Source organism: Epinephelus fuscoguttatus, linkage group LG18 (assembly GCF_011397635.1).
Source record: "Epinephelus fuscoguttatus linkage group LG18, E.fuscoguttatus.final_Chr_v1".
NCBI classification, from domain to species: domain Eukaryota; kingdom Metazoa; phylum Chordata; class Actinopteri; order Perciformes; family Serranidae; genus Epinephelus; species Epinephelus fuscoguttatus.
In genome coordinates this window covers 28196123-28207416 of record NC_064769.1, presented here as the reverse complement: position 1 = coordinate 28207416, position 11294 = coordinate 28196123, and positions in this window count along the sequence as shown.

The window sequence follows — 11294 nt, the reverse complement described above, 5'->3', positions numbered from 1 at the left end:
AAAGGGTCAGGTGCCTAGAGTGCAGAAACATGAGGTGCATCGCAACAACACAACAACACAAAAACCGCGAACAGGGCTTCATTCTCATTAAAAACAATTACAAAAAGGCGCCTCCAGCTGCTAAAATGCTTTCTGTGTGATCGTGGCATAAGTCATGTTTCATGCTGTTTCAAGACAAAGACAAATCAATGCAATGATTCTACTGCATGGGAAGATGCTGACAGTGGAAACAGCTAATCTGTCATATAAGATAAATGTTCGCCACATCAGAACTTATTCTACAAAAGTGTTTCCACATATAGTCTTTTTTGACAAAGGCAAAAAACACCCTTTATCGAATCAAATGTTATTGAATTTTACTGTTTCCATACACCACACATCAAAATGCACATAAGAATAGATTTATGGAAACACAGCTGAAGACACTTTCTGCTGTTTTTTTTTTTATCCCCCTCCTATCTGCACATTTGTAGCTTCAGTTTTTGTGCAGAAGTTGGGCCTCTCTTTCTCGTCAGACGTGTCTCAGTTTTTCAGTTTTCAGCATCTTCAGTTCTCCCTCCGTCATTACAGGCTGTGGTTACATAAGCTTGTATTCACAAACACATATACACACACACACAGTATTCACAGTGTTCCCTCTTGACCACCAAGGCCTGTCGGTGAAGTGACCTGCAGAGGCAGAGCGCTCGTCTCCTCAGACAGACTCTTCCGGCAGAGCTGTGGTCCTCCACAGCTGACTCCATCATTCAGTCCCAGGTGCCCTTGTCTGGCTCCATGGGGCCGGGTGACATCATCGTCACCCCCCTCTCCCCTCTTCCCCCTGCTGTCTCTAATGGAGGCCTGGAGCTGGTGGAGGGGCCTTGTGAATAATTTAGGAGCTCTGGTGCACTTTATAACCTGGCCTGCAAGGCTAGCCGGGACATTCACCCTAAGTGCATTAGTATAATAGTCGGGGAGGAAACTAGCCCTTATTGACTAACATAATCAATAACCGTGCTTCTGTTCGCTGTCGAGTCCCAGGAGGTTGCTGTGTGTGTGGGATGGTGAACCAAACTACCAGAAAACAGTCATGAGAACGCCAAAAAAAGTAACCTCATATAATTACACTGTGAGGAAAATCAGTTTATCCCTGATTCTCGGAGAAATGAAACAGCTGATGAATAATTGGAGCAGTTTTATTCATTAATTCATTTCTTGACGGTGTTGAGTGAGGAGCCATCTGTAGCAATCAGAAACATAATTTCCCTGCGGCAAGGCAAAGAAACTCCACAGACTGCATGCATTCTGTGTCTGAGGTGGCCAATTTCAGCGAGCAAAGAGCTCTATAATCAAGTGAATTCGGTGTTGTTTCAGAGGCGACAGTGACGTGACAAATGGTGTAATTATCAGAGGCCTCTTGAGTGAGATGAGAGTCCTCAGAAAATTCATTCATCCAGAGGAGGAGCTCACCTTCATGAGGTAAAAGCTGAAGGAATAAATGACTCCTTTCTAATTTACCCAAGTGCTTAACAACACTGTACACAGGTGTTAAAGGGGACCTATTATGCTTCTCCCTGTTTTCTGTCACATATAATCTTACAGTGACGGATGTTCATATTAAACATGGTCACTGAGGTAAGCGTGTGTAAAAACCTGTGTGAGTAAAAACCTCAGGCTTTAGACCGCTCTGAGTACTCTGTTTCTGTTGTTTCTTTTCTACTCATCTGCTCCAGGGACGCTACTTAGCCTACACTGCTACATGTGGCTACATGCTAAGATCACGGAATCATGTAATCTTGAGTGCCGATGCTATTAATTTCTCCCCAGTTTCAGATCATATTCCTGCTGTCTGGTTGTGAAGATTTTGGTTTAAAGGGAGAAAGTGCCGCTATAGAGTGCTGCAGTGAAGAGTCCTAAAACCAGGACATGAGTTAGCATTTTAGCACGCCCGGTTTCCTCGTCTTGAAGTCCATGTTTTTTTTTCTTTTTATGTGTTTTGGTTAGATGCCTGAAATAAGGTCTGTGGTCAACACAAGCTTGAGAGGCTTTTTTTACGTTTTGTATTATGACATAAAATACTTATCTAAAACCCCATCTGTGAATACTGAAGCTTTTACGTGTCTTAAAAGAGTAGCTAAATGAGACTACAGAACATAATCACGCCAAACGTGACTTTACAGCATCGTTGTTGTGGCGATATTAAAGTCATGCAACTGTGGTGTAGTTCATTTGTAGCATAATGCAGGTTTTATACTTTTGCGCTGAATCGACGCCGTACCTATGGTGTCGGCTCTGCCACAACGTAGAGTCTCTGAAATTCTCTTTTTAATCATGCACCAAGATGATGCGATTTACAGTAGCTACTTCAGATGCAAAATCTCTCAAGACTGACAAGCTGGGCACATCTGCAAGCACATATAACAAGCACATATAACAAGCACATATAACACAAAAGCGGCAAACTACTAAAACTACATGTGTCTGTGCTTCATAACTAGTGACTAGGCCCGTCGTAATAGCCTGCACTGGGGCCAAATGTGACTACCTTACACCACTGGTTCCAGTATTCTTCTATGTTGATGTACTGGTTTGATTTCTCAGGGGATTTGTATAATTTTTATTGTACTTTGTTTTCAATATTTCTTTCATGCTTATTGTTGTTGTTGTTTCCGTCTTGTTGAAAAAATATATAGCTGCGTAGAGCCCCTCAGACACTGGGAGGTCCCTCAAACAAGCTTGTTGTTATTCTCTGTGAACGCTTTTTTGAATCATAACATATATAAAGTTAGCCTCGTCGGATTTGTTTTGCCAGGGTTTTAAGAGTAGAGATGAGTTAAGTAAAATAAACTACAATATTGGCGATATTGAGAAGACATGCTGTCTGCATACACAGCTTGACAACAGCAAACAATGGCATTAGTCCCGCCCATGGTGCTGAATGGCTAATTGTTGGTACCCCTCCGCGGCGCTCATTAGATCAATTGTTTTTCAACCGAGAAACTGCTTCTTCATGTCATAATGCCAGGCACATCAGTCAACTGGTGGGTGGTGAGTGAGTGGGTTCAAAGGTCAAGACCCAATCAATGAGTAAATGAAAAAAAGGTAAAAATGGTAAATACAGATTTTTAAGTGAGCCCATGGATTCAGGCCGGATTAGTTCCAAGAAGAAGCACTGGAGGTTCAGTGGCGGTCTCTGTCAATCCCTGTGTCTCATGCAGACAACAAAGGAGATGGCCAAGTGACCCCAGAGGTTGATTTACAATGTGTCAGCAGGACCGACAGTGCATCCCCTCCCCTCCTCCAAGCACACTGAGGATTTATCACAGCTCAGTGGCAACGTGTGCCAGGCAGCCTGACTCACCAAACAGGTCAAATTACAGCATACTGTAGATACCAGGAGACATTGTTAAAGACCAGCCATGCTGGGTGCTTACATCGCTTTAAAATAAAGAATGAAATGGTGCTTAATTACTAGTTTTACTATTTATAGAAATGCTTAAAATAGATTCAAAATCAACAAAGCAAACCTTAAATCCTACAGTACTGCATCACTTTCCCATAAACCAGTCCACAGCACTAGTCATCATAGAAGGGAATAATGCACTCCAAACTCCAACCACAGCCCCGAGTACGAGACTCATGGGCAGTCCCATTCTCATTATAACTGATCTCGTAAATCACCACACAAACACCGGCCCAGTTCCCTCCAAGTAAATCAGTGAGTGATATAACCTCTGATAGTTACGGTGCGTGACAACATTAACTTAATAGCCTCTGAGTGGTTATTATGTTGCACAGTGATGTCAGGTTAAAATACAGGGAACAACTTGACGAGTACAAACTGGTGCTTCAGTCGGTATGATGTCATGTGAATTGCAAGATGCACTGTGGGTTAACACTGGTGAGAAGGTTAGTAGGCTGTGTTTCTGTAGCCAGATTAGGACAATTTAAAGACAAAAGGAAGACTTGTTTTATTCTTAAACGAGTCCACTGAGAATATGTGCGATAATTTTTCCTGCATATTCCACAGTGTTTCCTTGCTGAGCTGCAGTGAGCAAATGTGGAACGTTTGATACTCAGTTTCTGTACCCCTATGTTCACCTTTGGGGGTACCCCATCTATAAAGGGATGTCTACTGCCTTATCTATCCCTTTTTGCTGTTGTACTCCACGGGAAAGGGAAGCGACATTGCTCTTATAGCAGCATTGTTAGGCTGTGTTTATAAGTTAATTTTTCAGCCTGAACATATTGTATAATATGCAAACATAATCTTGTGTCACTTAACTTGTATAGGGGCTCAAGGTATAGGGTTGTAATTGACGGAGAATTTTGTTTTTACCTCTTGCTGTCAGAGTTGTCAGGAACAAATAGAGGTTGCCTCCAAAGATATCCACGGACCGGGTGTCTCGTACATATGGCAGTGTAACGTAATCTGAACCTATCCACTGATGACATCTCTCCATTCTTCAAATGCCTCAAACTCAAGTTCAGACATATGTGAAACAACATTCTAGGCATGGAAAAGCAAAGAAACCATAAGTGATACTTGCACTGAAGCTTGATAACATTACCAACAACAGCAACAACAACAAAAAAATACAATCCCCCCTCCCCTAAGAAAGGCCCAAGACTAAAGTATGTTTTTACTGACTTCATTCATTAACCCGTTCTTATTCCCAGGTTGTCAGATACCAAGGCTTTGTCATGCCCCATCTCACAGTGATGCCCACAACACCCTTTAGCCTGTCTATGTGATGCACAGCTAAAACACATTGTAACACATGGTTAATGTTGTGAAACTGTTGTGGTTAGGTATAGGTAACAAACCACTTGGTTAGGGTTAGGTTTGGAAACAAAATCATGTTTTAACTTAAGTACGTTTGTCACGTAACAATAACGTAACATGACATAAATACATCACGTGAATGACGTCAGTGTGGGACAGCCCTATGCAAACTACATAATGTTACATTTCCGTAGGAACTCATCCTGGGGCAGCAGTAGCTCAGTCTATAGGGACTTGGCTTGTTAATTGGAGGGTCACTGTTTCAAGTCCCTGTATGGACTGAGCATGGAGCGTGGACTGGTAGCTGGAGAGGTGCCAGTTTGCCTCCTGGGCGCTGCAGAGGTGCCCTTGACCAAGGCACTGAACCCCCAACTGCCTGGGGCGCCTATCCATAGACAGCCCCCTTGCTCTGACATTTAATGCATATATAGTTTCTGTTTGTGCATGTGTGTATATGACAGAGTGAAAAAAACTTAAATTAACCCTCTGGGATTAATGAAGCATATCATCTTCTTCTTCTTGAACATTTATTGATTTGATTTCACGTGGGATATGAACTGGGGTCTCCTGGGTGAAAGTCCGGTTTTGTTTGACCCATCCAGCTCCGCTCCCTCTCACTCTTTGTGGATCCTTGCTTTTTATACAATGTACCAAGGGGCGTACTAAGGCATCAGTATTTGACGACCTAGTGTTGAGAACAGGCTGCGTTCATTCAGTCTGACAACATGTTCATGTTAGCCGATTTCTTATTGGGGTGGTTTTAGGTTTTTGTTTTGTTTTGCTAACAGAAGCTGTGTCAGTGTTTGGTAGGGGCAGTTACCTTAAAAATATTCACAAACATAAAAGAAAAAGTTGATTTTAAGAGTTGTGGCCATTTTTGTGTCACAATTTTTCTTGGATACAGCTAACCTGCTAAGTAAAAGCATGTCATCACCATTTTTTTTATCTCATCCACAAAGTTCAGTTTGGTAAATGAAATGAAATGAAAATGAATTAAATTAAATGAAGTTCAATTCAATTCAGATCAATTCAATTCAAGTCAGTTCAATTCAATGTACTTCAATTGAAATTTATTTATCCCGAAGGAAATTCTTGTGCCAGAGAATGCCTCAAATTACAGTAACGCTTTTATTGATCCACAACCAATACCAACCAGACAACCAGTGGGTTCCACGGGTCAGGGTTACTCACTGGGCCCAATTTAGAACAATGGAGTATTAAATATCTGAGTCAAATGTCAAGTGTTTTCAAGGAGCAAAAGCAAAAACCATTGCCTAATAGAGTAACAATAGGAGTATGAATGCGACAATTGTTAACCAATCAGTCTGGAACCAGCCTATGAAAATGCCCCCATCACATCAGACATGGGTCTTCAGAATGTCAAAGTTAGATCACTGATTATAACATGAATATGGTCTCAGTACCTCACATCTTACATTGTGGTTTTTCCTTCTTAAATACCATCCAGCAACAAACTGCTCCTGTTTTTAGAAGCATGTCATTGGCTGGTTTCTCCCAGTGAGAAAGTCCTCTGGCACGTTAAAATCGTTGGAGCGAGCCTATTAATCCCCAGAACTTGTGTAGTGAAGGCCAGTGGAAAAATCAGATTTGGGGAAGTGAACAATCAACAGTCCTAACTTCTCTTCAACCACACTGTACTCTGAGCTGGTCCAGTGGAGCTGCTCACTGGCCAAAAATAACCTCTGAAAGCCGAAACAAGATAATAACTTCGTTTTGTCTCCCCCAAAACAACATCTCTTGCCAAAGCATGCATGTAATAAAAGTTTGGATTTCTACACTGGCTATTTTTTGGTATAACTTAATTTCTGTATTTGTGTATCCAGGCTGTGTTTTTTTATGTGTGCAGTAAATAAATGGTTGTTATAGGATGTTTTTTTCTTTTACATGGAGCAGTGTTGTCCTGAAATGCTCTTTAGAAGAAAAAATACTGTTTGACACTTGATCTACACTGTGGTGAGGACAAATTCAGTTTACTACAACTGTGGTTTTGTTTTTATTTCAGTAGCTGTTGTGGAGCTGGTGGTTTTAGTAGTTTTTAATCAACTGTTGTCGCACTTGGCTCAAAACTGCATTTTTGAAAAATCTCAATCTGGTTTCAGAGCTTTTCAGAATACTGAATCTGCCATACTGAGAATAACTAATGACCATCTCATAGCTGCTGACACAGGTAACTGCTCCATACTCTCCATAGCCTTTGACACAATAGGTCACTCTATTCTCATTCACCGATTAAAGGAATGGGCGAGGGTCTCTGGTTCTGCTTTAAACTGGTTCTCTTCATATTTATCCAGTGGATTCTTCTTTGTCTTAGTCAGTAACTCATTTCTTCCTCATCTCCCATCTCCTGTGGTGTACCCCAAGGTTCCATACTTGGGCCAATACTCTTCCCTATTTATTTTCTTCCACTAGGCCACATTATTCAGAAACATAATATATCTTTTCACTGTCACGCAGATGATACACAGATCTACCTCCCCTTAGAGCCAAACAACATCAGCAAACTAAGTGACCTTTATAACCGCCTTTACGACATTAAATCCCAATGACATCATGCATGTCGTGAAAGACGACCTGGGATAACTGGTTTGGACCATCATGTAGTCTGTCATGTCTGTTGGCCTAGTCACAGCACAATTTTATGACACCATACTTGCCTAATCTGGCATAGTGACTGTCGGAACGGACAGAAATGTTGTGTAGTGTGAACCAGGCATTTTTACTATTATACTGCTATTATCACTCAAACTTTTGTCTTTCTCTCTTTGTTTTGTTTCTGTTTCTTTTCTTTTGTGTGTGCTGTAAGAGCACTTTGGATCAACTTTGTTTGTGTTTAAAGTGCTAAATATATAAAGTTGACTTGACACAATCATCGGCCGAGTGCCATCTAGTTGCATTAAATTGGAGAAAAGGCAGACATCTCTACGGCTGATATCTCCAACACTCTGCAACTCACACTAAAACAATCTAGACTAATAAGTAGCACTACAGATAAGACGAAAAATAAGTATTTTTGATTTGGGGGTGAACTGTCCCTTTAAAGTGCTCAGGAAAGTGGCAGAGTTTGCTGATGAAGACCATGTGATATGATCAAAAGCTCCAGAATAGCTACTAAATGGACCTTCAGGTGATATTTATGATTTACAGCACCAAATGTAGATTTTCACTTCACAGTTGACACTGATTTTTGTTCAGTCATTTGACATCAGCATAAAAATGTCCTTCCAAAGCACTCTCACAATGCAGTGTCTTTGGAAAGTAAACGCGCCGCCCCGCTCCTGTCTGCGAATATTAAACAAACATGTAAGTGTAACCTCGATCGTGAGGAGAGGATGACTTCCTGCCCGCCACACAGAGAGGCTCAGGTGGTCTGGAGAAAATCCCGTTCACACCTGGCTCAAACGCTCCACTGTTCAGGCCACAATGGGGGCCTTTCTCTCCTTCATGTGACACCGAGCGTCCAAGGTCAGCAAAGTTCAGGAAGCACATGATTTTTATTTGAAAATCTATAAATTGTGAAAATGAATGCCCCTGTGTTTATTTGTACTTCACTCCACTCTCAAGCCCAGAGGCCTCATTCTGCCTGCCAGCTGCCAACCTATTAGCACCCCACAAAAACCCTAACAGTGCTGCCACGGGCCGGCTGTTTGTTTGACTTTGTCATATTGAATTGAGACATGCAGACTCGGTGGATGGGAGGTGAGAATGGGCATTGACTCATTTTGAAGGGTGCACTTGTTAAATCTCTGGCCATCTTGGACGATGTTTAGACTGGGAAGGAGTTCCAAACTTTTGACTCTGGTCTTGGACGATCCGCTTGTGGGTGAGATCTGTATTGCTGGAATACTGAGAGGTCTGAAGCCAAGCTTTGCATTCTTTCTGGACCTCAGTGCTGACTCGCAAATTCATTTAATGGGGAGAGCTTGAACAAACATGGAAAAGGACAGAAGCTTTTGGGCTTTAAGGACGTTGAAATGTGCAGAAACATTCTCAAATTGTTGTCACAGAGGGTGTGTTAAATGCCGCTGGAGATCTTGTGAGGACATCGAGTCTGTGTGATTGTACATTGTTGGCATTTAAGTGGTTGGTTTACGCCACATTTTTATCTTTCAGTGTTAGTGGTATCTAGCCACGTGGATAGTTGTGGTTTTATTTGCATACATAGTTTTTGAGATATCTGCCTCTGAGGTTATTGCGAAACCAAAACAAAGGAGGTGAATGGAAATCCATTAAAGATCACTGAAACAATTACTCCGGATAATCACAAACCTTATTACAAGCAAAAACACTTTTTACCAAAAGATTAGATCCTTTGAAAACTAAATGACATAACTAAAGATATACTATACAGGGTTTTTCTAAAAATAACATCTCACACAGTTTCTCTCAATCATCACTTATGCCCCACTTCAAGTGTGTGGTGGTGTATTTTTCTGCAGAGACGCTGCCCTCTGCCTGTATTTTCTTGTTTACTTTTTATTTTCTGTGTTCAGGACATTTATGCACGTGTATTCCCACAGCGCGCAGGTGAGGTCAGAGCTTTATAAAAAGCTAGTGACCAGGTGCCAGACTGTAAGCAGTCAGGCATCCAAGAGACACAGCGCTGAAAAATGCAAATATAGTGAGGCGAAATGCCAAACAAGAGTGAGTCTGGAGTTGGCTTTTACTTTCAGTTTCGCTGGTGAGCGTGTTTAAAAATAGTAACCAACAATCCTCCACAGTATAGTATATCTTTAAAGACCAATAATGTGATATAATGATGATTTTCTACCTAATATTTATAATGATGATGATTTTTGTCCAGTCATTTTATTAACTTTTATTGTATATTACGATATTGTTTGATTTTATGATCCATGGATACATTGCTGCATGTTTTCTTTTTAAATGTGTCTTGTAAAGTGTACTTGAGTGCTTTGAAAGGCGCCTATCAATAAAATGCATTATTATTATTATTATTATTATTATTACCAAAGGCAAAGCCCATAAAATGTCACCACATATACTGAGAATGGGTTAAAGGAGCAGTGTGTAAGATTCAGAGGTGTCTAGCTGTGAGGATTGCAGATTTTATTCACCTGAAACTTCTTCTGATTAGAATTCCATCAGTGTTTATTGTTTAAGAGTTTTACTGGGATCCAAATTATCTGGAGAGGTCTCTTCCTCCCCAAAACAAATGGACCAGGTGATTAAAACAGGTAAAAACCTGTTGCAAATCAATGTTTCCTCTATGCTGTTTGGCATGTCGCGGATGGGCCATTTGCCCAGTGCCCAGTATGTCTCCATTTTCCCTGATAATTTAATGTGTGCTCATTATATTTCGGAACCAGACGTTAGAGAGGTTTTTACCAGGAGCCGAATTATCCGCAGGGGTCTCTTCCTCTCCAGAACAAATTAATCCGCTGATTTACATCAGTAAAAACACCAAATAAAGCGGAGCATATACATTTACATAACAGAGAGAGTGGGGGGACGACATGCAGCAAAGGGTTGCAAGCCGGAGTAGAACTTGCAACCGCTGCAGCAAGGCATCACCTCTATACATGGGGCGCCGGCACTATCCACTAAGCTACCAACGCCCCTCATATGTACATTCTTAATATGGATCCTACGCACTGTTTCATAAATGAGACCACAGGTGATTTAAACGGGCAAAAACACTGAATAAAGCAGGTTCATGTTAAGAAGTCTATGTTTTCCCAACGCTACATGTCATGGAGGTGCCCCTACCTACAATGACCGATGCAAAAATGCGAATGGCCCTATGTAGAGCCAGTGTTAGGTTTGTCTTTTCTGGGCTACTGTAGAAACATGGCGGTGCAACATGGCTGACTCCATAAATGAAGTCTCGCTCCCTATGTAGATATAAACAGCTCATTCTAAAGAAACAAAAAGAAAACCATTCTTATTTTCAGGTGATTACACACTAAAGAAAACATACATATTATATTGTATTCCATTTCTGCCAATAAACCCCTCTAAATCCTACACATTGGACCTTTAAAGTCATTGATCAGGAGTCAGTGGACAGCCAGAGAAAGATTAAGGATAGTCACATTCAACACCAGAGACCGTCTTTGGACAGAGACAGGGGATACTATCTTTTCAACATCTCCATGTCATGCTATGTTGTCAGGAAGGCACTAAACAATGTTCCAAAGTTTTGGCAAGGGATAAAATGGTGTATTTGAATATTTCTGCATACTGGGGTCCCTAAACCATCTGGGAACTGCTTAAGTTAGCACACAATAAACAGTGGGTTTTGAAATGGTGATAGATGAAGATATAATTTATTTGTTGGCTTGTGATTCAATGCCTTGTGTTTGATTTTACTTTTTCTCCTGTTTTATTCTAAGGTAAAGGGGAATATAACTGTCAGTCATATTTGAAAGATTTTTTTTAACTCTGTTTTGAAATAACTGACTGATCACATTGAGTGCATGCTTGCAAAACAGAGCATGGCCTTGATGAGTCTATAATACTGGATTTGGAAATGGTTGTTAGAGCGTCA